At 42.8% G+C, this 23,687-nt stretch overlaps 1 protein-coding gene across 5 annotated transcripts in view; it reads left to right on the top strand.

Annotated features, from left to right (window-relative positions):
- The window catches only part of RDX (radixin), a 100,459-nt gene that overhangs the window by 8,847 nt on the left and 67,925 nt on the right, over nucleotides 1-23,687 (top strand). The window contains exon 1 of one of the 5 annotated variants that reach the window (XM_033949433.1): nucleotides 7,918-8,223. The exons of 1 other annotated variant lie outside the window; for it this stretch is intronic. The gene's annotated coding sequence lies outside the window, so the exon portion shown is untranslated. Of the gene's footprint in view, nucleotides 1-7,917; nucleotides 8,224-8,244; nucleotides 8,623-23,687 lie in introns of those variants that run through there. 3 more of the 5 variants (XM_033949431.1, XM_033949434.1, XM_033949432.1) reach the window with 3 other exon arrangements.

Here is a 23,687-nt window from a genome sequence, read left to right as displayed (position 1 = left end):
ATTTCCAAAACCCAGCAGTTTGTCCAGGTTTTGGAAGTCCCCGACCTCAGGGCCGTGTCTGGAGGGCATCTGCGCATGGGCAGACATTGATGCAATGACATCATACGCATGCACATATTGATGTGGTCCCAAGCTCAGGGAGGTTTATGTGGGGGCGGGGCTGGGGCAAACTGGACAGAGCTGGAGGAAGAATGGGGCAGGGCTTGGGCGGAACGGGGTGTGACCAGGCAACCCTATGTATGTGAAACCTAAAAACATGATGGCAGATAAAGGCCAAACAGCTCATTCAATCTGCCCATCCACAGCATCCCCTACCTCCTCCTTTCCGTAAGAGATCCCATGTGCCTGTCCTCTGCTTTCTTGAATGCAGATACACTCTTTGTCTCCACTACCTCTACTGGGAGATTATTCTACACATCTATCACCTTTTCTGTAAAAAAAAAAAAAAAAAGATCTTTCCTTTGATTACTCCTGAGCCTGTCACCTTTTAACCTCATTCTATGCCCTCTCACTGGAGTTTCCTTTCAATTGAATGAGACTTGCTTCATGTATTTATGCCACATAGGTATTTAAATGTCTCTATCATATCTCCCCTTTCCTCAAAAGTACACATATTGAGATCTTTAAGTCTATCTGGCGCTAAGTGAAATCAAGCAAAACTTATTTGCTACAAAAGTATCCTGTCTCAAGTAGGGAAGTTCTACAGCACTCCATTTTGGAACTAAAAGGTTGCAGCTGATAATTGGTGTTCTACAGTTCACTGTGTGCTTGAAAGATAGCAGAGCTCTGACAGCCTTTTGTGGATTTATTCATTTATAAAAGTGCTCTAATTAATCAAGGGCAATTTACAATGGCTGGGTAAACAAAGAGTCAACATTATACACTTATCATATTTATTCATAGTGAGGTTTTTACTCCCTGACTTCACACAGTAGTGGGATTTTTTTTTTTTTTAACTTTCTTTAAAGCATTCCTGTTACCTAATGTAATTAGAAATTTTTCTACTGTAGTTGCCAGGTGCCTCAATGCTATGCATGCCTCTTACCTGCATTTATAAATAATTTACTCTGCAACACATTTTATTTTATTTGCTATATCATAGTTGTTGTTTGATAAGCTCTAGTTAACAAGCCGTCTTAAAAGATAAAATGCCACAGATAAATTTTTTTTTGCTTAAATAAGCAAACTCATATTAATAGACCTATCTTAAGCATTGTATTAAATCATAAATTTACAGTATAGGAAGCATAGTACTGTATCAATACATTCAATTTTAATTTTTGCAAGTTTTTCAGATATACAACTTGTATAGAAAAGCTGATCACAAATCAAAAAGAAAGAAAATAAGAATGACAAAATAAACAGAAAAGGGGTCCTTGCAGTAGTAAAACTAATGCATGCATAAAGCAGCTTAAAAGGGCTTATCATGGGAGGTCCTGCGATAAGTCTGAAATTATCATGCACAAATTGCGCACAAAAAATATTTTCATTTTTATGGCAGGAGTGTGTGTGTGTGTGTGTGCGTAGAGTGGAGATGCCAGCACTGATCAGTTAGTATACCTCATACTGATTTGCACATGATTAGAATGGGAGCCCTACATTAAGCACCATAATTGTGGCCACCTAGCGATGCCTAAGTTCGGGATGCACACAATTTTTTTAAAAAATTGGCTTTATCTAATATAATAAAGTTCTAGCCGCGCATGCGCATTCCCACCTGCGTGCGCCGGTTTTCCGTGAGCTGTAGGGCACCTCAGGTAGGAGTGCGCATGCGCGCGAATCTCTCTCTCTGGCCGGTTGTCGGCGTCGTCTTCGCTCCTCTTCCCGGCACACCCGAACCCCCGTTCAGCCTCTCATCCGACCCTACCTTCGGCTCCCTTAGTCCCTTGCCGCCGCTCCGCTTCTCGCCCTGCGGTCCCGACAAACGTTCTTACTCCAGCAGGGGCCGCAGCACTCTAAACACGCTGCTTCGCAGCCTGCTACTGCCCTGATTTGCTCTGCCCGACATGGCAGAGCAAATCAGGCCAGTAGAAGGCCGCGAAGCAGCGTGTTTAGAGTGCTGCGGCCCCTGCTGGAGTAAGGACGTTTGTCGGGACCGCGGGAAGGGGGCGGCAAGGGACTAAGGGAGGCAGGCAGGGATCCTGAGAGAAGCCGCTGGGCACTTTTACACACACAAAAAAAAATCTGGTAAGGGATGACATGGAGGGGGAGGGAAATACCGCTACTGCACCACATACCCGCTCTCACTTAATTCAAAGATCTTGCAGTACTCTAACGAGCAAAATACCCTTACAGCTGGAACACCTCCGTGGTAATAGCATGCGCATTCAACGGTTGCTGCCGAAGGCACCGACATTGAAGAAAAGGTTGTTTGTTGTTTTTTAAAAAAAGCAGTTTGCTGGGCAGGAAAAACATACTTGCATTTTGTTTTGGGTGAAGGGTGTGTACTGGGGAAGCTGTTAACTATTGTGCATTGATTTAGGTAAAGGACAGAGTGTGTGTGTGTGGGGGGGGGGTGCTGGGAAAGGGGCCCAGGGAGCAATCTTGCTTTCCTTGGGGGGGAGGGGTGTGATTGGTGGTAAAAGAAAGGGAGAGCAGGGAAGGGGTGCTGCTGGACATGGGGGAGAGACAGAAAGGAAGAAAGACAGATAGATGGGGTCAGGGAGAAAGAAAGAGAAAGAAAGAAATGCCTAAGTCTACACATCTATTCTAGCACCCGTTAATGTAACGGGCTAAAAAACTAGTCAGTGTTATAATTGACTGCATGGGTTTTTAGCCAATCAAACAAAAAGATTAATGAAATAATTTAAGAGTTCAGCGCTTGAACTTAGAACACCTAGCAACGCCTAAGTGGAGGCACCCTCCCAGGCCTAAGAATGCCTATCTGAAAAAGTAGGCATGGTTATAGTGGAGAATAGGCGTGGTTGAGTTAGGCATCGTTAGGTGTCCAACACAGTTCGTCAAATTAGGTGAGTGAAAAGCTGGCTTATTGGAGCTGCACCTATGTCTAGGATGCCTAGTGATGCTTAAGGCCACTTATGTATGGCTAGGCCTGCCTATAAATGGTGCCTAGCGGTTGATTGACAACTGTGCCGAGCAGTGCCTAGAACATAATGAGATTAAGAAAGATAACAAATTGGGCAACAGTATAATAATGGGTGATTTCAATTCATGTTTAAACCACACCCACCATTCACAAGCGAGAAAGACTGCAATTTAAATGTGGAGAAAAAAAGATCTCAGTTCAGCTTCATAGATCTTAAAAAAATAACACTCCACAGTTCTTCCATCACAATTCACAACTTATGTCTTCAGTTAGTAACAAGAATCTTCAGCTTCACCCAAACCTCACAGGAATACGTAATGTCACAGTTCCACACCACCAACTGAGCATGCAGATAAACCAACTTAGGTCCCGATCCAGCCCTGTATGCAGAAGTGACTTTGCTAGATATTCTTCTCTGAAGACTCCCAACTCCTTCAACTTCAGGCTCCACAGCATTACTGTTCAGATTGCAGTCAGATTCCCGGGAACCAGCCTTCCTTCACACACTTACACCCGGGAGCCTGACTGCAGACTGAACGGTAACCCTGTGGATTAGGAATTGGTTATTGGATAGAAAACAGGGTAGGGTTAAATGGTAATTTTTCTCAATGAAGGAGAGTAAACAGTGGAGTGCCGCAGGGATCTGTACTGCGACCGGTGCTGTTTAACTTATTTATAAATGATCTTGAAATTGGAATGACGAATGAGGTGATTAAATTTGCAGATGACACTGACTGGAAAGTTGTTAAAACACATGCGGATTGTGAAACATTGCAGGCAGACCTTAGGAAATTGGAAGACTGGGCATCTAAGTGGCAGCTGAAATTTAATGTGGACAAATGTAAAGTGATGCATATTGGGAAGAATAACCCAAATCACAGTTACCGGATGCTAGGGTCCACCTTGGGAATTAGCGCCCAAGAAAGGGATCTGGGTGTCATTGTAGACCATACAATGAAACCTTCTGCCCAATGTGCGGCAGCGGCCAAAAGAGCAAATAAGATGCTAGTAATTATTAAAAAAGAGATGATTAACAAGACTAAGGATATTATAATGTCTCTGCATTGCTCCATGGTGCACCCTCACCTGGAGTATTGCATTCAATTCTGATCTCCTTATCTCAAGAAAGATATAGCGGTGCTAGAAAAGGTTCAAAGAAGAGCAACGAAGATGATAAAGGAAATGGAACTTCTCTCGTATGAGGAAAGACTAAAAAGGTTAGGGCCCTTCAGCTTGGAAGAGAGAAGGCTGAGGAGAGATATAATTGAAGTCTACAAAGTCCTGAGTGGAGTAGAATGGGTACAAGTGGACTGATTATTCGCTCCATCAGAAATTACATAGACTAAGGGACACTCAATGAAATTACAGGGAAATACCTTTAAAACCAATAGGAGGAAATATTTTTTCACTCAGAGAATAGTTAAGCTCTGGAATGCGCTGCCAGAGGTTGTGGTAAAGGTGGATAGTGTAGCTGGTTTTAAGAAAGGTTTGGACAAATTTCTGGACGGAAAGTTCATAGTCTGTTATTAAGGCATGGGGGAAGTCTCTGCTTGCCTTGGATCAGTAGCATGGAAAGTTGATACTCTTTGGGTTTTGGTCAGGTACTCGTGACCTGGATTGGCCACCGTGAGAACGGCTTGATGGACCATTGGTCTGACCCAGTAAGGCTGTTCTTATGTACATCAGGAGTGCTAGGAAGGTAAAATACCTAGATGTAATAAATGACTGCTTATTGGAGCAACTGGTCTGGGAACTGACAAGAGGGGGAGCTGTTTTAGATTTAGCTCTTAGTAGAATGCAGGGCATAGTACAAGAGGTAACAGTGGTGGATCCACTAGGAAACAGTGATCATAACATGATCAAATCTGAGCTGATATTTGGAGTGACATTACTAAAGAAATGTACTGTGGCAGCATTTAATTTTTGAAAGGGTGACTATGAGAAAATGGTTAAAAAGAAGCTAAAAGGATCAGTTACAAAGGTTAGAACTGTAAACTCGGTGTGGATATTATTTAAAAATACCATTTTGGAAGCCCAAACCAGATGTATTCCATATATCAACAAAGCTGGCAGGTGAAGTGAAAGAGGCTATTAGAGCCAAAAAAACCCATCCTTTAAAGACTAGAAAAAGGATCCAAATGAAGAAAATAAGAACCAACATTAAGCATTGTCAAATTAGATGCAGAACATTGATAAAGACAGCTAAAAAAGAATATAAAGAGAAACTTGCCAAAGAGACAAAACCTCATAGTAACAGCTTTTTCAGGTACATCAGAAGCAGAAAACCTGTGAGGGAATCCGTTGGATCATCAAGGAGCAAAAGTAGCACTCAGGGAGGATAAGGCCATAGCGGAGATACTGAATGAATTCTTTGATTTGGTCTTTATGGAAAATGTAAGAGATCTACTTGAACTTAGGGTCTTATTCTCTATAGGACGCCAATTTCGGCAGACACCTAAGAGGCAGCTGCCGATCACGTGTTAATCCTAAAAAGAATCGCGTCTACATCACTGAACGGACACCTTAAATGTAGGCCAGCATTTTGCCGGCCTACAGGATGCAGAACCGGGCAGGGGAGGAGGGCTGGGTACAGCCTGGCAGGGCAGGGGAAGGAGGGGGGCTGGGTGCAGAGCTTGTACCCCCCTCCCTCCATCCCCTGATGCTTTAAAGGCCTCCACTGAGCCTGCCATAAGCCCTGGTGGTCCAGCAGTGGGCCATGAGGGGAGGGCACCCTCCTGTTCCGGCCGACTCTGACACATCCCACATTCCTCCTGCCTCCCAGACTTTACAAAAAAAACTTACCTTTAAAGCCCTGGTAGTTGAGTAGTGAACTGGGACATGAGTGATCATCCTACGCTCTTGCCCTGTGCAGAGTCACTATCTGAATGGCTGCCGTGAGTTCTCATGGCAACTTGCGAGGCTGTGAGAATTTGCGAGTTTGCTATGAGAACTCATGGCAGCCATTCAGATAGCGGCTCTGTATGGGGTAGGAGTGTAGGAAGATCACTCCAGTCCCGGTTCATCGCTGGACTAGCAGGGCTTTAAAGGTAGGTGTTTTAAAAGTCTGGGAGGTGGGATGTGTCAGCTAGGACAGGAGGTGGGAGGAATCCCTCCCTTACCAGCCCACCGCTGGACCACCAGGGCTTACGGCAGGCCTGGGAGGGGGGCAGGTGGGTGTTGACCTGCATATAAACTGAGGTCCCCTAAATATCTCAGTTTATATTAGAGTATATATGGTACACTTTGTTTTGGAAAGCCTGTCTGTATCCATTATTACAGCTCTAAATATGTATGTCAATCAAGTGGATTAATGTTACCCTGCTACAAAGAGTAAGCTTAGAGAGTCTTTTAGAATACAAGGAAGAAAGTGGTAATAATAGATACTTATATTTCATTTGAAGAAACATGCTGAAGGGGGTCAACAATTCTCACCAATATCTTCTGAATATCTGGAATATTTCTTCCCTTCATATCAAAAGGGAGGGGGGGAAATAAAAGAATTAACATGAATGAAACAATAAATATTTTAAAGTAGAGAGCTTCTTCAGTTTAGGCCCCAGGCTCAAGCTTTATGGAACAGTTATTTGGAATTTTGTAGGGAATGTGTGATTAAAGGGGTTATTTTAGAAGCATTTACATGTGCATATTGCATACATGTGTAAATGGCAATTCCAGAAAGTGCTATTTGCATGTTGAGATTCACATCAAGTAGAGATTTTGAGAGAGTGTGATGAGGCATGGTCTGGGTGTGCCTTGGGCATGACAAAAATCTACATATTGTCATAGCTAGGGGGCTCCCTGCATGCATTCCCCCATTCCTCTCTCTGCCCGAGTGATTATTTCTTGACCTGGAGCTAGCACTGTGCAGAGAAGTATTATTTTAAAGAGCTCTGCCTGCACTGCAACCTGGGAAAATCTTTGAGTAAACCACTGTGAAAATGGGGGGTTCCTATGTTTTTTAACAGTGACAATTTCTATATGGTGAACAAATTATAAGCAACTACAACCGTCAATGTGAAAGAATACAATGAAAGGTGATGAAGACTTTAAATATCGCAGTTGAAATGTGTTCAGAAGTGTGTGTTTTATTACAAATTTTGAGCAGAGGAATTGGATTTGTTGTGTTAAGTTTATCACGTCTCGATAGCCTACGTTGTTAACTCAGCTCCTCGGCAAATTAGTAAATGTAACTCTATGTTTGGCACTCTGTACTGAAAATATAACATCTTGAATTTTAAGTTAGGGCATTAAGCACCTCCATACCTCTAGAAGAGTTATCCAAAACTGTATATCAGATACAGCAGGTGCACAATCATACTCAAACTAGTGATTTTCTCCTATAAAAATGCACCTGTTTTATTGAGGACCGGAATTCTAATCCCAGTCTGACAGCCATTATGACCCTGGGTGTCATTTATGTCTTGTAACCAGGTACCAACTTAGATTGTAAGTTCTTAGGAGCAGTTACTGCTGCTTTATAATAATGCAGTACGTTGCCTCGAGAATCATTTGCAGCGCTGGGCTAAAAAATAAAATATATATATATATATCTCAATATGTATTCTAATCTGTAGGTGCTGAGCCTACGTTCTGGGGCTCGTGCCAAGTCTAATCACGCGCCCCTCTGTACTTGTTCATTCATGCTCGCGGTGCATCAATTGTGTAAGTTCTTGATCACCATTACAGAGCACTTCGCAGAGAAGAAGCTTTGTCGCCCTAATAATCAGTATCCTTCCACTACCTTTTTCTTCTGTCCCCGCCCCAGTTTCTCTCTCCCTCATCAGTCAACTTTTTTTTTTTTTTTTTTTTTACATCAAATTACTCGATAACCCCTGATGGGTATTGCTGGGTCGCGCAAATTCCAGTCTATCACGGGACCGTTATCCTACAATCCCGCTCCTCCTCAGCCTCCCCGGCCGGCTGTGAACGGGTCAGCGCAGTGCCCACGCCTTTCGTCCCTCCTCCTTGCCGCCATATTGTGCAGCTGTCAGGGCTGGCTGGCGGCGGTCCCTAGGTGGAGGGAAGTAGCTTCTAGCATTGGGAGAACGGGGGGGCCGAGCGCACTTACATCCCAGGGAAGAGGAGGAGAAGAGGGCGGCGCTGCCGCCGCTGCTGACGTAGAGCTCCCGCTCTAACGGATCCTCGGCCGGCCGCGGCTGTCCCTTATTTTGTGGCAGGTAAAGCTGAGGCCGCGCGCGCTGTCTCACCTCCCCCTGCCCCGCGTGGCCGGAGCGTGTGTGCTGTGAGAGTAGGGGTTGGGGAGGGCTGAAGGCTTCGGCGCGCTATAGCCCAACTTGGGGCTGGACGTGGCACCGGCCTGAGCTCAGCCCTTATCTCCTGCGTGAAGAAGGTGGAGTCGCGCCCCCTCCCATCCCCCAGGGAGAATTCACTGACCCTGTTTGGGGGATGCCTCGGCCTGCCTGTTGATTCTTCTCCCCCGCAGCGTGGAGATCCTTTTGGAAACTAGGGATTTGCGGCCCGCGGGTTGGCTGGAAGTGAAATGAGAGACTACGTGTAACGGTTTTGCTGTTTCAGTCGAGTGAAGCGGGGAAGGTTTCCAATGCATTTTATTTTATGTAAGAGTTTGTGGAAAAGTATTTTGCTGTTTCTTGACCGGTAGGAGAGGGTTAAAAAAAAATGGGACCCTGCTAGTTGTTAAGGATGTGAGATTGAAACTGTCCATTATATCGGTAAAGTACAGTATACGTCTCCTATTAGATATGTATAAACGACGATAAATAAAACGCTTCTTAAGAAGGGAGCAGTGTCCCGTCCCCCCCCTCCCAATTTCAAAATAATGTCTATATTACTGCAAGAAAATATCCTTAGCTGCAAAATTAGATGAGGGCTGTTAAGAAAGTTACTTCGCACAATTAGGCGCAGTTTACCATTTGCACTAACAGCCTCAGGCTGTAACACCCCTATTTCTTAGAATTAATAGGTCTTGATCTGAAATGGGTCTTTACATGGAAAAAAAAGAGGACTTGATTTTATTAAACTTTACATTGGAACAGATTTTGAAGGACATTTCCTTATCCTTGGGAAATAGCTGATTCTGAAGGACCAGTATGATAAGCCATGCAGTAGAGCTTGTGTGCTGAAGTTCAGCACAGTGTTTTCCTAATGCAGTGTAAGACAAACATTAAATTGATGTTTGATGCAGTAAATAATTCATATGCAAAAAATATGTATTGATACTGAACTAATTGCCATGGAAATATAGGTATGTTCTAGTGCACTAAAGCATGCATTGGCAGAAGAATTGATATTTTATGCAGAGATTATACTAGAACCTGGAGGAACATTGCAGTGCCTAGGCTGCTTTAGTTGAATATCAGGTTATGCATATTAGATGTGCATGTCTGGAATGTGTATTCTGCACATAAATGTTACACTATATAACAGGATTTTTGTTCTGGGCAGTAACTGAAATTTCCTAATCTCTCATGACTAAAAAGTTTTGAAAATGTCTTTTTCTAGAAAACTTTGTTTTTGTGGCCAGAATAGTCAAATTTTGAAATGTGTCTTAAAATGTGAAAACACCAAATTTTCATCTTTTCATGATTATAAAGTCATAAAAAGCAACATATGAATCACAGTTAATATGTACTTATATTTAAGTTAATTAGAGATGACCACAGAATATTTAGAAGTGAGTAGTTTTTTGAGATTTATATTGTAAGTCACTTTCACAAATCAGCCACCGAATGTAGTCATCCATCATGTTCTTGCTACATTGTCCTTGGCAGCGGCATTCAGAGTCCAATATATCCTGGTGGGAACATTCATCTTTTTCCTCTGAGAATGCTCCCATGTGTTCCGCCACTTATTTCTGTCAAATGGGATGATCAGTGACACTCAGAAAAGCACACAGACAATATAAAGCATAAACAATAACACTTATACATATATAAGAATTATACATATATAAGAATTAAATATAAAATAGCATCACCTTGACCCCATACAACGACCATCTTCACAATTGGGAATCCTTGCAATTGATAGATGGGTGGACCAAAGGACTGTCCCTTTAGACGTATTAGATTCTCCCTCCAGACGTCATGGATTCTGATGTCAGGGTCAGAATTCCGGTCTTATATAGGATGCAAACTGCGGAGTTCATAGTAAAAGCATAAACAGCTGGTCCTGCTATTACGATTAGTCCTGCTCTTTTGTTCCTTGTTTTGACAACACCTAGGTCAAGGAGGTGTGGCAGAGACCGGCCCATCTGGCTTTATTGTCCTTTTGATGTTATTGTGGGTGACACGCAGGCAAAGGAAGTCAGGAAACAAGGAGGTGTTTCAGTTCACTGTCCCTTTGATGCTATCGGGCGACACGCAGGCAAAAGGAAGTCAGAGAAGCAGACTTTGATGTTATCCAGGAGGTGTTACAGAGACTGGTTTACCATCTGTCTTTACTATCCCTTTGATGTTGTCAAGGTAACACTAAGGTTAAGGAGGTTAGATAAGTAGACTTGAGGAGACATGTCATGTAGTATGCTGAGTTCATTTACCCCCGGGCCCTAGGTACAACACCATGTTCTTGAATGTCTTAACAAATTAACATAATAATTGACAGCAGATAAAGACCTGAAGGTCCATCCAATCTGTCTATTAGTTGCACACATTATAAATTCATGATTAAATTACTGTAATTTGGCTTTTTGGGCCATACACTGTAAAGATGAGTATCAAGGACATGGACTTTGAGAGAGAAATCCTATAGGTCATTTTACTATAATTCTTCAACAGATTCTCAACCAATTCCACGTAGTTTTCAGCCTTGTGTTTGCCCAAGAAGCCCCAAACTACTGTGACAAAGCTGTCCCAAGCCATTTTCTCCTTCTAGTTAGCTTCTTGGGAAATTCCTTGCACTTCAGGATCCTCTTTATCTGTGGTCTGATGAAGATACCAGCTTTGACATTTGCCTCAAACTCATTAGTCAGGGATCTCAAAGTCCCTCCTTGAGGGCCACAATCCAGTTGGGTTTTCAGGATTTCCCCAATAAATATGCATTGAAAGCAGTGCATGCACATAGATCTCATGCATATTCATTGGGGAAATCCTGAAAATCCGACTGGATTTTGGCCCTCAAGGAGAGACTTTTGAGACTCCTGTCATTAGGGATAATGTCTTGAAGGTACTTGAAGACTGCTGACTCCTTATGTAGAGCTCTGACAAATTGTTGCATTAGGCCCAATTTGATGGTATTGGCACTTTCTGGGTGTTCACCAGTGGTTCCCATTTGACGTTGTTTCTCCCCACAGAGAACCCGGTCTGCTGTGTCCAGTCCTGCTGTCAGTAGTGCATTTTCTATCCCTGCTGTCCCAAAGGCAGAGATAGTAGGAAAACTTGGTAAAACCGCCTTAGAGACCCATTAGGAATACCACTATTTTGAAATTTCTGATGACCTCCCAGCCATACTCATCATACTTCAATGTGCCTTGTAAAGTCTTGATGCTATTGTAATCCTCTTTGAGATGCACTGAGTGAACCAGTGGAAGAGACAGGTACTTGCTCCCATTTATAGAGCAGCAGGGCTTTGATGCTCCTAGATGAGCTGTCAATGAAGAGAAGCCACTCTTTCAGGTTCCAGGCTATTCAGTTGCCTCAAACAGACTGGTCATATTGTGTCAGAAGCAGAGCCCATCTTGATGGGTGATGAAGGTGGAAATAGCTTGGTGACACTTCCGATCTGTGACTTGTACACTTTCATCCAACAAGTTCCACTGCCTGAACCTAGTTGTCAAAAGGGCTCCTAAGTTTATTCAGCTTGTAATCAATCTGAAATGTTCTGTCTGAAAGGTAAATTTCAAAGTATCGATGTCTGGTTACAAAAGCAAAGTTTGAGGGGAACGGTGGCCATTTTCTATACTTAAGTGTTCTTAATTGCCTATGCCACAGATCACCCAAGAACAAAAAACAATTGTTAATGGTGATTGGTGTGATATGCATAAGGTTTTGCAATTTAACACATCACATCATTTCACAGCTATAACTTTTAACACCCTAATTGGTCGTATCACATTTGCTGCTCTTCCCTCATCCACTTTTTTCATTTCATTTGCTGGATTATCTACCTCTTCTCTTAATTTAAATTATGTGCTCTTTTTTAATGCTGGTACAAAATCCTCATTAATACTAGCCACAGAAAAGTGAGCAAACCTTTGCTCCTTAAAACTAAGTACTAAGAGCTAGATGCACTAAAAAGGGTCAGCAATACCGTATGGGTCTGCTATGATCCGATTTTTGGCTGATTCCAAAAGAGTGATTGATGCACAAACAAGTTTGCATGCAAATGATTTGCGCAGAGGTTCGCCATAATCCCCATCTCTCCTGTTTGATGGATTGCTGTGAGAGCGACTCACACATGTGCAGAGCCGGCAGGGGAAGCCTGAACAGCTGAGAGGCAGGGGATACAGAGGGAGGAGCCTAAGGCTTTGATTGGCTCAAATGCCTAAGACCCCTTCCTGTGCATCACATGATGCTCTGGGGAGGGGAAGGCCCATCATTTTGGACTGGTGTGCCTCAGAGCAGGAGGGACCGGCTTCTTGCCTCTCAACTTTGGGCAAAGATTAGGGGGGTTCGTATGGGGAAGTTTGTGGGAGCTTCTGGTGGCATGAGGGAGTGGGCATCCCTCCTGCCTTTTGGGGGGGGCAGGGGAGGATAAGGGATTGTTCGGGGGGGGGGGGCACCTGGTGCAAGGGGGCAGGAGGGAATGGGCTTCCCTCCGGCCACTGCAAAAAAAAACAAAACACAAAATCAACCCTTGTCAGTAAAAATTGGCAGGAGGGAATGGGCTCTAAGTTGTTGTTTTTTTTAAATATTTATGCAGATGACATATTTCTGGTCTCCTCCCAGGACCCTTAAAATCTCTATCTATTCTACATTCCTCTGTCTCTTGTGTTAAACTGTTCTAAATCTGTTCATTCTCCTCCCTGGTTCCCTCTTTTTCAGAACTCACAGTTGATCTGAAACATCTGGATGCGATCCTTGACTTGCACATTTCTTCAGTTATTAAATCTTGTTTCTATTCCTTTTGTCATATTTGTTCTATGTGCAGTTAATGGATGATAATTCCTGTGTTACACCGCTCTCTGCTCATTTGTTTTCTTCCCATCTTGATTACTGTAATTTCCAGACAGTTAAAAATTCTTCAATTGTGTTACTTTCACATGTCCATAGATCTGATTATCACGCCCCCTCCTAACGTAGCACCACTGGCTTCCCATTCCATTTCGTGTCCACTTCAAGATCCTCACCCTAACACATAAGCTACTCTATACTGGAATTCCTTATCTTTTTTTTTTTCTCTCAATAGTCCTTACGCTCCATCTCAGGTTTTACATCTATTCTTGGTCTATCGTGCGTCACTTCCTCCAATTCACAGTTCTTGCCTTGAGTCCATTTGACATTCAGTGTTCTTTTTGTACTACCCCTGCTTTATAGAATTCACTTCTATTGAACTTTGTACTGAACGGTCTTAAGCATGCTTTAGGGCCTTCATAAAAGCCTGTCTAAAATTTACCCTAGCCTTTCAGATATTTAGAAGACAAGATGGTCACACTGATAGTGTGCAGTTTGCAAGAATAAACAAAGGTGTGTTTGTTTTATTCTTCTTGTATATCCTCTGCCCTGTCTAGATTTAAGTAGTTCCTTTTTTTCCCCGTGATATTTTATTGTGATTTTGCCAGTAAGGTTGTATATCAAATACTAAATAAACGAAATTCCTGTCCTTGTGTGAGAAATAGTGTGAGTAATTGGTATGAGAGAGTTCATTCTGGTGCTATGCTTCTCAAATCTATTTTGGTTGGGACATTCCATTGTAGTGGGTATATATATGACTGTTTTTATGTTTTGTTCCTTGCCTGTGATCTGAGCTGAGTTTATAGTGTCGATGGATAATGATGCTGAAATCCTTGTCTCCTGTTTTGAGTTTTTATGCATACCACATTAGTGTCCCATCAGACTGTGTGTGTGTGCCAGTGGCACTGCTTTCTGTTTTTAACCCCCCCAATTTGTATTATGTGACTATTTGGGGTCATGGCCTACAGATTAGGAGCTAATCAGCTTAGGCTAGGGTAGGTTGGGTGCAGGTTTTTGGGAGAGTAAGAGTGGTGGGTTCTATCTAGATGGAGGAGAGAAAGTGAGTGATAGCAATTTGTCTTGAAGCTTTGAAACAGAAGGAATGCAGCTTTTAAAAAGCTGAAGTTCCTGAAATTTTTAGTAATTCTGAACGTGTACCTCGTAATATACTGGGTTAGAGCAATTATGTTTTATCTTCTGTTACGTTGCGTGTGGTGATAATCTTCTCGATTTTCTTCATAAAAAGTGATTGTTGTCCTGATTTACTTAACTGTAATATAATAGGTCTAATTGAAGTGCTGATTAATATTTACTGAACACTTTACGCTTAGACTGAAACTGAGAGGGGTAATGGGTGAATGATGCAAGAAAAAGGATATATTTATTTAGAACACAACAATCTTCAAGCCCAGCATTATTAAAGCCAAACATTAAAAACATGCTGTGTTTTTGGGAGGAAAGCAGTTCAATGGACAACAAAGTTTTTGCTTCTTCAACGCTTTCAGGTGCATCTCACAAATTTTTGGCTGCTGATCATGAAAGTCATGTTAATATTATATATCATGCTGTTTTAACAAAAAAAGTACATTTTTACAATTTCTAGTTATACTTTCAGGGTAATTAAATTTATTATTGGCCTATTGCTCACATTATACCTTGCTGGATATAGTGTGGGCATGTCCAGGCATACATTTAGGACAGGTTGCACAGCGTCCATGGAAATGATGCAGTTTCGGCATGCTTGTACATGGGTTTGATGGATTCTGCCTGAAAAGGCTATATAAAAGCAATTTGCATACAGGGACAATCTTCATTACGTGTCTTTCAGGTTGGGTATATTTTGATGCTTCAAGGCATAGTATTGTCTATATAAGTAACTTAATTAGTAAGTCAGTATCCCCTTCCCCAGGTACAGGCTTTCTCCTACTATTTCTTCTGCCATCCTGCACCCTGCCCACCTATTTTGGGGCAGTATCTGTCCCTCTTGTCCCCTTCTCCTTGTGGTCTTGCATTTCTTCTCCCTCTCTCCTTTCCTTTAGTCCAGCACCTCTCCTTTGCTTTCCTCCTCCTCTTTTTGGTTTGGTCTCTCTCTTCCCTTCACTTCACCCCAGGTCTGGCATTTCCCTTCCCCTACTCGTTCCTCCTCCCTCTGCACAGGCCTGCCTCCCTGCCACGAAGACCTGCTCTCCCTGCAAAGGTCTGTCCCCGCTGCCGTGAAAGCACTCTTCGACCTGCCCCCCTGCCGTGAAGGCACTCTTTGGCCTGCTCCCCCCCCCAAGCCTGTATCTTCCCCCTGCTTCCCTGCTCTTACCTTAAGGCTAATACGGCAGCCTGCAGGATCGCTAGTGCTATAGCGATCCCTGCAGCTGCTCGTCGTCCTCAGCGGCATGTTCTCTCTGCTACGGTCCTGTCTCTGCGTACAGTGTGCTTTGTGTTGGTTTTTTTTTATTTTGTTGTTACCATTTTGTATTAAAAGATTATATTTGTGTGTATATGAAAAATGAATGGAAGAAATTGTATTACAATTAGTACTATTATTGTAGGGGTGGGCAGAGTTTGGGCAGGTCTGTGGCAGAGCTTGGGCGGGGGTAATCAGTTGATATTTGTTAGGGGGTATTTAGCTTGAAGAGGTTGAGAAACACTGATTTGAAGCATGTAAAAAAGGGTTGCATTGTGCAACATGGTAAAATTGAGTGTAGAATAAATTGCAGGTTGAAGGAAGCAAGTGTTGGTAACAAAGCAGTTCAATAGAGAATAATAACTGTGAGGCTTAGTCTGCATATATTGAATAGATATGCAGGACAATTAACCATTGCCATTCTCGGTTAGATTCTATTGTAATGTAGCAATATTACTGAGGTGAGATATTGCTTCAGGGGGACCAAATAACACATGTGATCAGTAGTGCAGTTTCATTTGAATATAGCAATTCATACACAAAGCATTCCAGCATGTATAAGCTTACTGTTTCAAGAAGGCCAAAATGCTGGGGATTAACAAAAGACAAAAACAAAGAAAACCCATCTCCTCCCCATCATCTGAGTAATAGCTCATGGAGCGATCTGATCCACCCTTCTGCAACCAAGAGCAAGAACAGGACACTCATATCATGCAGATCTGATCAGACTGAAGAATAGCTCTGGTTAGCTCTGTGTAGGAGTTTACACCTAATTTTATATACACAAACAGCTGCATAACAGCCTTATGAAACACTGCTGAATAGAGCTTTGCAAATACAGCCCCTATTTACAGAAATGAAAACAGATCTGATAAAATTTGTTTGCGTTCTTTTGTTACTGTCATTTAGTATAAACAGCTGCCAAGTAAGCAATTATTCAGTTGCCAAATGTGGAGCAGTTCCCAAAGCTTGCTGTGTAACTAGTTATACGTAAACAACAAAGCTTAAATAGAAAACATGACATTAATTAACCATGCAATACAAATCCATTTATGCTACAATTGGTGATCATTTGTTTGTGAATTTTGGCATTGTAAGAATTATAGTCAGTAAAGGCCAGCTGTAATTTTAAATATTAAGATGTGTTTGAAATGGCTTGTGGCAATAGCTAGAAAATGCAGGCAAAGGGCTAACTGTTTTATGTCTTTGGTTTTGGCACTATAACAACCTTTTAAAAATCTTTATCAAAAAATAAAATTGCACATTTAGGGAGTAAATTCATCAACAGGTTCTAAGCTACTTAGCATGTGCTAATGATCGCACGCTAAATACTAAGACACCCATTATATTCCTATGGGCATCTTAGCATTTAGCATATGTTAAATCAGTGCCCATTGATGAATTCTGCCCTTAGTGTCACTTACTTTAAAGTTTAATTTGGCATTAAAGAAAATCCAGCTTCTGTGACATGATGGCTTTGATGTGGATAGGTTAGCAAAATTTTAAAATACCATGTACAGAATTACATTGGCACAGAATTTTAAATTTGTGTGCAGTATTCCAAGAGTAGCTCTTTCTAGATTTTTCTCTTTCTGCTGTGAAATTTGCTTCTTTCCCTGTGGGCCTATGTTCTGTTTTATTGACCCATTACAGGATATAATTAGTTCTAGTGTAAATTGAGATACAGTGCCAGTAGGCTGGAAGTAGTTGATTTAATATCTAGAGTTGGAGGAAGTCTAATCTTTATCCTTCTACTTTTATATAATTTTCACCCCAGTGTTCTCCCCAGAAATGTTTTCTAGCCGGGTGGCATGAAAAAGTAGCCGGGTGGGGTGGGATGGGGAAATTTGGTGGTGGGGAAAATTAACCCCCTCTTTTACTAAGGCGCGCTAGCGTTTTTAGAGCACGCAAACCCCTGCACTATGCGGGAAAACTAACGCCAGCTCAATGCTGGCATTGGGGTCTAGCGCGCGTGCTAAGCGCACGCTAAAACCACTATCGCAACTTAGTAAAAGGAGCCCTAAATGTGTACTATTTTTATTAGTTAATTATTATTATTATTTTCCAATGCTCAATATGACTTCCTTTTAAAATGACCAAGTCAAAATGATCTACCAACAATAAAATTTTAAAAAAATACAAAGCATACTGTACACAGAGAAAATGTTAATTATTATTTATATTATGCGAGTTTTCAAAGAGGTCAAGGCAGATGACTTTATGCAATGTCACCTTAGGAACAACTATACAAAAACAGACAAATATACCTCTCCCTTTTTGCTAAATCGCAATAGCGATTTTTAGCACAGGGAAATGCGTTGAATGCCCTGCGCTGCTCTCGATGCTCATAGGCTCCCTGCGATAAAAACCGCTATTGTGGTTTAATAAAAAGGGGCCATAGTGCAAAATATAGACAGCAGATATAAATTCTCAAAACCACTAAATTGAAAATAAAATCATTTTTCCTACCTTTTTGTCTGATGATTTCATCAGTCTCTGGTTGCATTTCCTTCTTCTGACTGTAAATCCAATATGTCTTTCTTTCTGTCCCTCCCCTTTTCTTTCTGTCTCTTTCTTTCTCTCTCCCCCCTGCTTGCCTGTCTTTCTCTCTCCCCTGTCCCCCCTCTTTATTTCTGCCTTTCTTTCTCTCTCTCTCCCCCTGCCTGCTTTCTTTCTTTCTCTCTCCCCCTACCCCCCCAAGCCATCGCACCGATTTCTCCACTTCCCCGATTCTTTCCCTACCCCCTAAGCCACCATGCCGATTTCTCTCTGCTGGCTCCCCAAGGCAGGCCAGACACATACAAGCGCCGGACTCACAAGACTTCACCTCTGACATCAATTCTAACGTCGGACAGGAAGTTTCAGGCCAGCCAGGCAGCGATTGGCTGGCCCAGAACTTCCTCTCCAACATCAGAATTAACGTCGGAGGTGAAGTCTTGTGAGTCCAGTGCTTGTACGTGCCTGGCCTGGTCAGGGAGGCAGGAAGAAAAAGAATGGAAAGGCAATGCGATCGACTCACATTGCCTTTGCGATCTGGTCGATCACGATCGATCATTTGGGCACCCCTGCTGTTATGGTATCCTGTCCTGACATGAGGAAAGGGGTTTAGTCCCTAAAAAACTGCCTTATTTCCATTTCCTATTTATAAACTTTAATCAATACAGTTACAATACTACTTGATTCTACGTAAAGCAACAAAACAATTTTTTTTCTACCTTTTGTCATTTCTGCTTTAATCATCTTCTCTTCACTCTCTTCTTTCTATTCAGCGTTTGTCCTCGCTCCCTTCCAAGCAACATCTGTCCTCTCTTTGTCCCTTCCACCCAGCCTCTGCCCTCTCTCTCTCTCTATACCCCTTCCATCTACTGTCCACCCTCTCTCTGCCCCTTGCATCCAGTGTCCACCCTCTCTCTGTTCCATATGTCCCTTCAATAAACTGTATACCCTGTGCCCTTTCTCTCCTTTGTACATGATTCATTTCAGCTTCACCCCTCCCCAATGCTCTCGCATCTCTCTCTTCTCCTTTCCTTCCTTCCTTCCCACTCCACCCCATGATCTGGCATCTCTATCTCTTTCACTTCTCTCCCCCCATGCCCTGGCATCTCCCTCCTCCCCTTCCCCCATATGTGCCGACATCTCTCCCCTCACCATGGTCTGGTAGCTTCTTTCCCTCCCTCCCTCCCATGGCATCTCATACCTCTCCTCTCCCTTCCCTGGACTTACTTCTCCCCTCTCTCTCCCCAATTGGGTGCTGCTGCTGCAGCAGCACTTCTCTTCCCCTCCTAAATTGGATGCAGCAGTAGCTTTTCTCTTCCCCCCAATTGGGTGCACCAGCTTTTCTCTTCCCCCTCCCCCTCTAAAAATCGGGTACAGCAGCAGCAACATTTCTCTTCCCTTTCCCCTCTCCCCAAAAAAAATGGGTGCAGCAACAGAACATTTCTATTCCCCCTCCCCGTCCCCATTCGGTGCAGCAGCAGCATTTCTCTTCCCATCCCTCCCAGCTCACACACCTTCCAGCTTACAACTTGCTGCTTTTACCTGCTTCGGGTCTTCCTTGTTGCCGGGTCCTGCCTACTTTCTGTTTCCGCGAAGGCAGGACCCGGCAGCGAGGAAGGCCCGAAGCAAGTAAAAGCAGCAAGTTGTAAGCTTCCCTCCGGGGCTTTTATCGTGTGCGTGCCGGCTTCCCTTCTCTTCCCTCCGAAACCGGAAGTAGCATCCCGGGGAGGGGAAGAGAAGGGAAGCCAGCACGCACACGATAGAGCCCCGGAGGGAAGCTTACAACTTGCTGCTTTTACTTGCTTCGGGCCTTCCTCGCTGCCGGGTCCTGCCTTCGCGGAAACAGAAAGTAGGCAGGATCCGGCAACGAGGAAGGCCCGAAGCAAGTAAAAGCATGCTGGCAAAAAAAAAAAAAAGGCAGGCGTCAAACAAAATTTTCGGCGGCTAGTCAGCCTGGGAAGGAGCATCGGCGGCGGCAGCAGGATTAGCTGGGCGGTCATCTAAATCAGCCGGGCGCAGCGCCCGGCAGTAAGGCCCTGGGGAGAGCACTGCACCCCATAACAAATTTACCTTTTGTGGCCAAACTGAGAAGACTATCCAACAATTCTTACTTCTGACAAGGTTGGGAGATATTAGATTAACCAGTGTGGTTCTATTATCAGTCATATCTTCGAGTGCTCTTTTTGGGTCCTTGCTGGTAAGCACAAAGATTGAGGTATGAAAGGAACCAAGCAACATGTCCAAACGATGATCTTTATTCCTTCACTTCACAAATATGAAGGCTCAGTTAAGGAAAAATGCTTGAGTACCTGAATTATCTCATGGAAACTGTTCTGAGCTCTCCTGAGAGAACGGTATAGAAAATTGAATAAATAAATTTATGTTTTAAGTTCAAAAAATAAATCGTTCAAAAAATAAATCCTAAGCAAAGCTTTTGTCTCTGTTTGATTGATATTACCTTAAGCACAAAAAAAACTGCAAGTCTTTGATCGAGTGGTGTTTGTTTAGTCCAACATGACACAATATGTGCAGAAGCAATTTGCCTATTAATTTAATGCCTTTGTTCACATATTTGAACAAATGTTTAGTTTTTCCTATGTGTGAGATTACGGGCACATACATACACTATATATAGAGTTACAGTCTGACATGGAACAGTCTAAATACTTTTTGTCTGGGGGTCTGTAAAGGATGATGGTGTCGATGAATGTTGGCACACCGAACACTGCCCACACTTTTAAGTATCCTTGTGGGGAAAAATTCCAATGCTAGAAACCTTAGTTCCCATAGCTCAGTGGTCAGCAAACCGTGGCTTGCGAGCCGCATGCGGCTCTTTAGCCACTTGAGTGCAGCTCGTGGCTTGTCTAGAGCAGGGGTGCCCCGTAAAGAGGACGCTGAAGCGCCGGGCCTACCAACCTTCGCCACCCGACGTCAATTCTGACGTCGGAGAGGAAGCAATCGCTAGAAATATTTTAAAATACAAGTTTACAAGTTGATTAAACACCTAGCTTGAATTCTAGGAGGGGCATAATCGAAAGGGACGTCTAAGTCCGTTTACATCCATCTCGCAAGTCGTCCAAAGTTAAAAAGAGCCTAAGACACATTTTCGAAAGATACGTCCAACTTTTTTTTTACTTTCGAAAATCGTCTAATTATACATCCTGCTGATCTGATCGTCCAAGTCACTAAATCGTCCATCTTTATACCACATTTCCTTCCAACTTTCCGTCCAAGTCCAAAACGCCTAGAACAAGCCCTGTTGGACGTGGGAGGGGTCTGCAAAGTGATGGACTGCACACCCAGACATGCCACCTAAATAGTGGGGTACCTTACAGGGCACTGCTGTGAACTTCACAAAAAGGGTGCCATGGCTTCTCCTCACTACAGCTCCCTTATAGGTGATGGTGAGCCCCCCAAACCACCTCCAGAATCCCCTAGACCCACTTATCTACCACTCCAATAGCCCTTATGGCTGCAGGAGCCACTTATATGCCAGTAAAAAAGGGTTTTGGGGATGTATAGGGCAGTGAACATGTTTAAGTATCAATGCAGTGATTACGGGGGCTTATGGGCATGGGTTCGTCTCTCTATGGGCCCCTAACCCACCCCCAAGACGACTTAAGCTGCCTCTGGGTTGGACGACTAGGCTTTCCTATGCCAGGCGGCCAGGTGATGATGGTCTGGAGGTTGAAATTTAAAGTTGTGAATAAAATTTTTATGGGGGGGGGGTCGGTGATCACTGAGGTAGTGTGTGGGGGTCTGTGTTATGTATTTGCAGTGTTTATCTGGTGAGTTTAGGTGGATTTTTGTGACTTAGACCATGTTTTACATGTTTTTATTTTCGGCGCTTGGACGTTTTTGAGAAATGTTTGTCCAAGTGCCGACTTAGGCCGGTTTTTGGACATTTTTCTCTTTCAATTATGAGCCTCTAGGTGTTTTACTTTAATAAAAAAGGGTTACAAATTTAAAATTTATAGGCACGAACAAACATGATACGCGGATTTGATATACAGTTAAACAAAATGGATGAGGGGAGAACTACAATATAACAAAGAAAAACGAAACATTCAAGGGATAAACAATAGGAAGAGGGTAGGGGGACATCTTGGAGAAGCAAAAAAGGAAAAATCTTTATTTGAAAGTATCTTTATAAAGAAAGCACTTTAATGCTCCTTTAAATTTATCTAAATTTTGCTCCTTTCTGACATGAATGGGCAGAGAGTTCCAGATTGTAGGGGCAGTTATGGAGAAGGTAGTTGGCACGGTGGGTACCAATTATCTTTAGTGAAGGTACCACGAAAAGATGCTGAGTAGCAGATCTTAATGTTCTTAGAGGGTCATGTGGTATGAGGAGTTTATTTATGAAGGCTGGTTGTTTAACTTTATGGGATTTGAATACTAAAATGGCAATTTTATATGATATTCTATATGGGATTGGTAACCAATGGGCATTTTTTAAAAGCGGCGTAACATGGTTGTATTTTTTTTTTTAATTAGTAATGATCTTAATAGCAGTGCCTTGAATTAATTGCAAGCGTCTTTCTTTCTGAGGTATTCCTTTGTTTAAGGAGTTGCAACAGTCAATTTTTGATATTACAAGTGAATGAATCAGTATGTTCAGAGATGATGGTTCTAGTATATTTGCCAAATATCTGATCATTCTGAGTTTATGGAAACAGCTTCTAACTACAGTACTGATTTGTGTGTGATAATTCAGTTTATTCTCGATAATTTTCTTGAGCTAGATCCAAATATTTGATTGTATAAGCTCAGGGGGGTATAATAGAGGTCTATAAAATAATGAATGGAGTGGAAAGGGTAGATATAAATCACTTGTTCACTCTTTCAAAAAATACTAGGACTAGGGGGCATGTGATGAATTTACTAAGTAGTAGATTTAAAAAAAACCGGAGAAAATATTTCTTCACACAACATGTAATTAAACTCTGGAATTCGTTGCCAAAGAATATGGTGAAATCAGTTAGCTTAGCAGGGTTTAAAAAAGGTTTGGATAATTTCCTAAAAGAGAAGTACATAGGCCATTATTGAGATGGCTTGGGGAAATCCACTGCTTATTCCTAGGATAAGCAGCATAAAATCTGTTTTACTACTTGGGATCTAACTAGTTACTTGGGACCTGGGCTGGCCACCGTTGGAAACAGGATGCTGGGCTTGATGGACTTTTGGTCTGTTCCAGTATGGCAATTTTTATTTTCTTAAGTGTGACATTAATTCAGAATCCAGTACTAGATGTATTGTTATTTCAAAATATCACTCATGGCCAACGGAGCAATTTTACCACACAAAAAACTGTAACCTCTTCCTCTCTCCTTTCCATGCAGCATCTGCCCTTTCTCTTTCTACCCCTTCCATCCAGTATCTGCCCTTGCTATGTCACTTCCCCATCTCATGGTCTGGCATCTGTCTCCTTCCCTTCCATCTCTCCCTCCTCCCCACCCACCCTGGCATCTCTCTCCTCCTGCTTTCCTTCCTTCCTTTCCCTCCCCACCCCATGGTCTGGCACCTGTCTCCTTTCCTTCCATCTCTCTCTCCCCTTCCCCTGTGATTTGGCATCTCCTCTGTTTCCCTTCCCTGTGGTCTGGTATCTCTCTCTCTCTCTCCTCTCCCTTTCCTTCCCCGGTCTTCCTTCTTTCCTCCC

This window comes from Geotrypetes seraphini, chromosome 6 (assembly GCF_902459505.1).
Source record: "Geotrypetes seraphini chromosome 6, aGeoSer1.1, whole genome shotgun sequence".
Classification (NCBI taxonomy): domain Eukaryota; kingdom Metazoa; phylum Chordata; class Amphibia; order Gymnophiona; family Dermophiidae; genus Geotrypetes; species Geotrypetes seraphini.
This window is presented reverse-complemented; position numbering and strand designations above follow the sequence as displayed.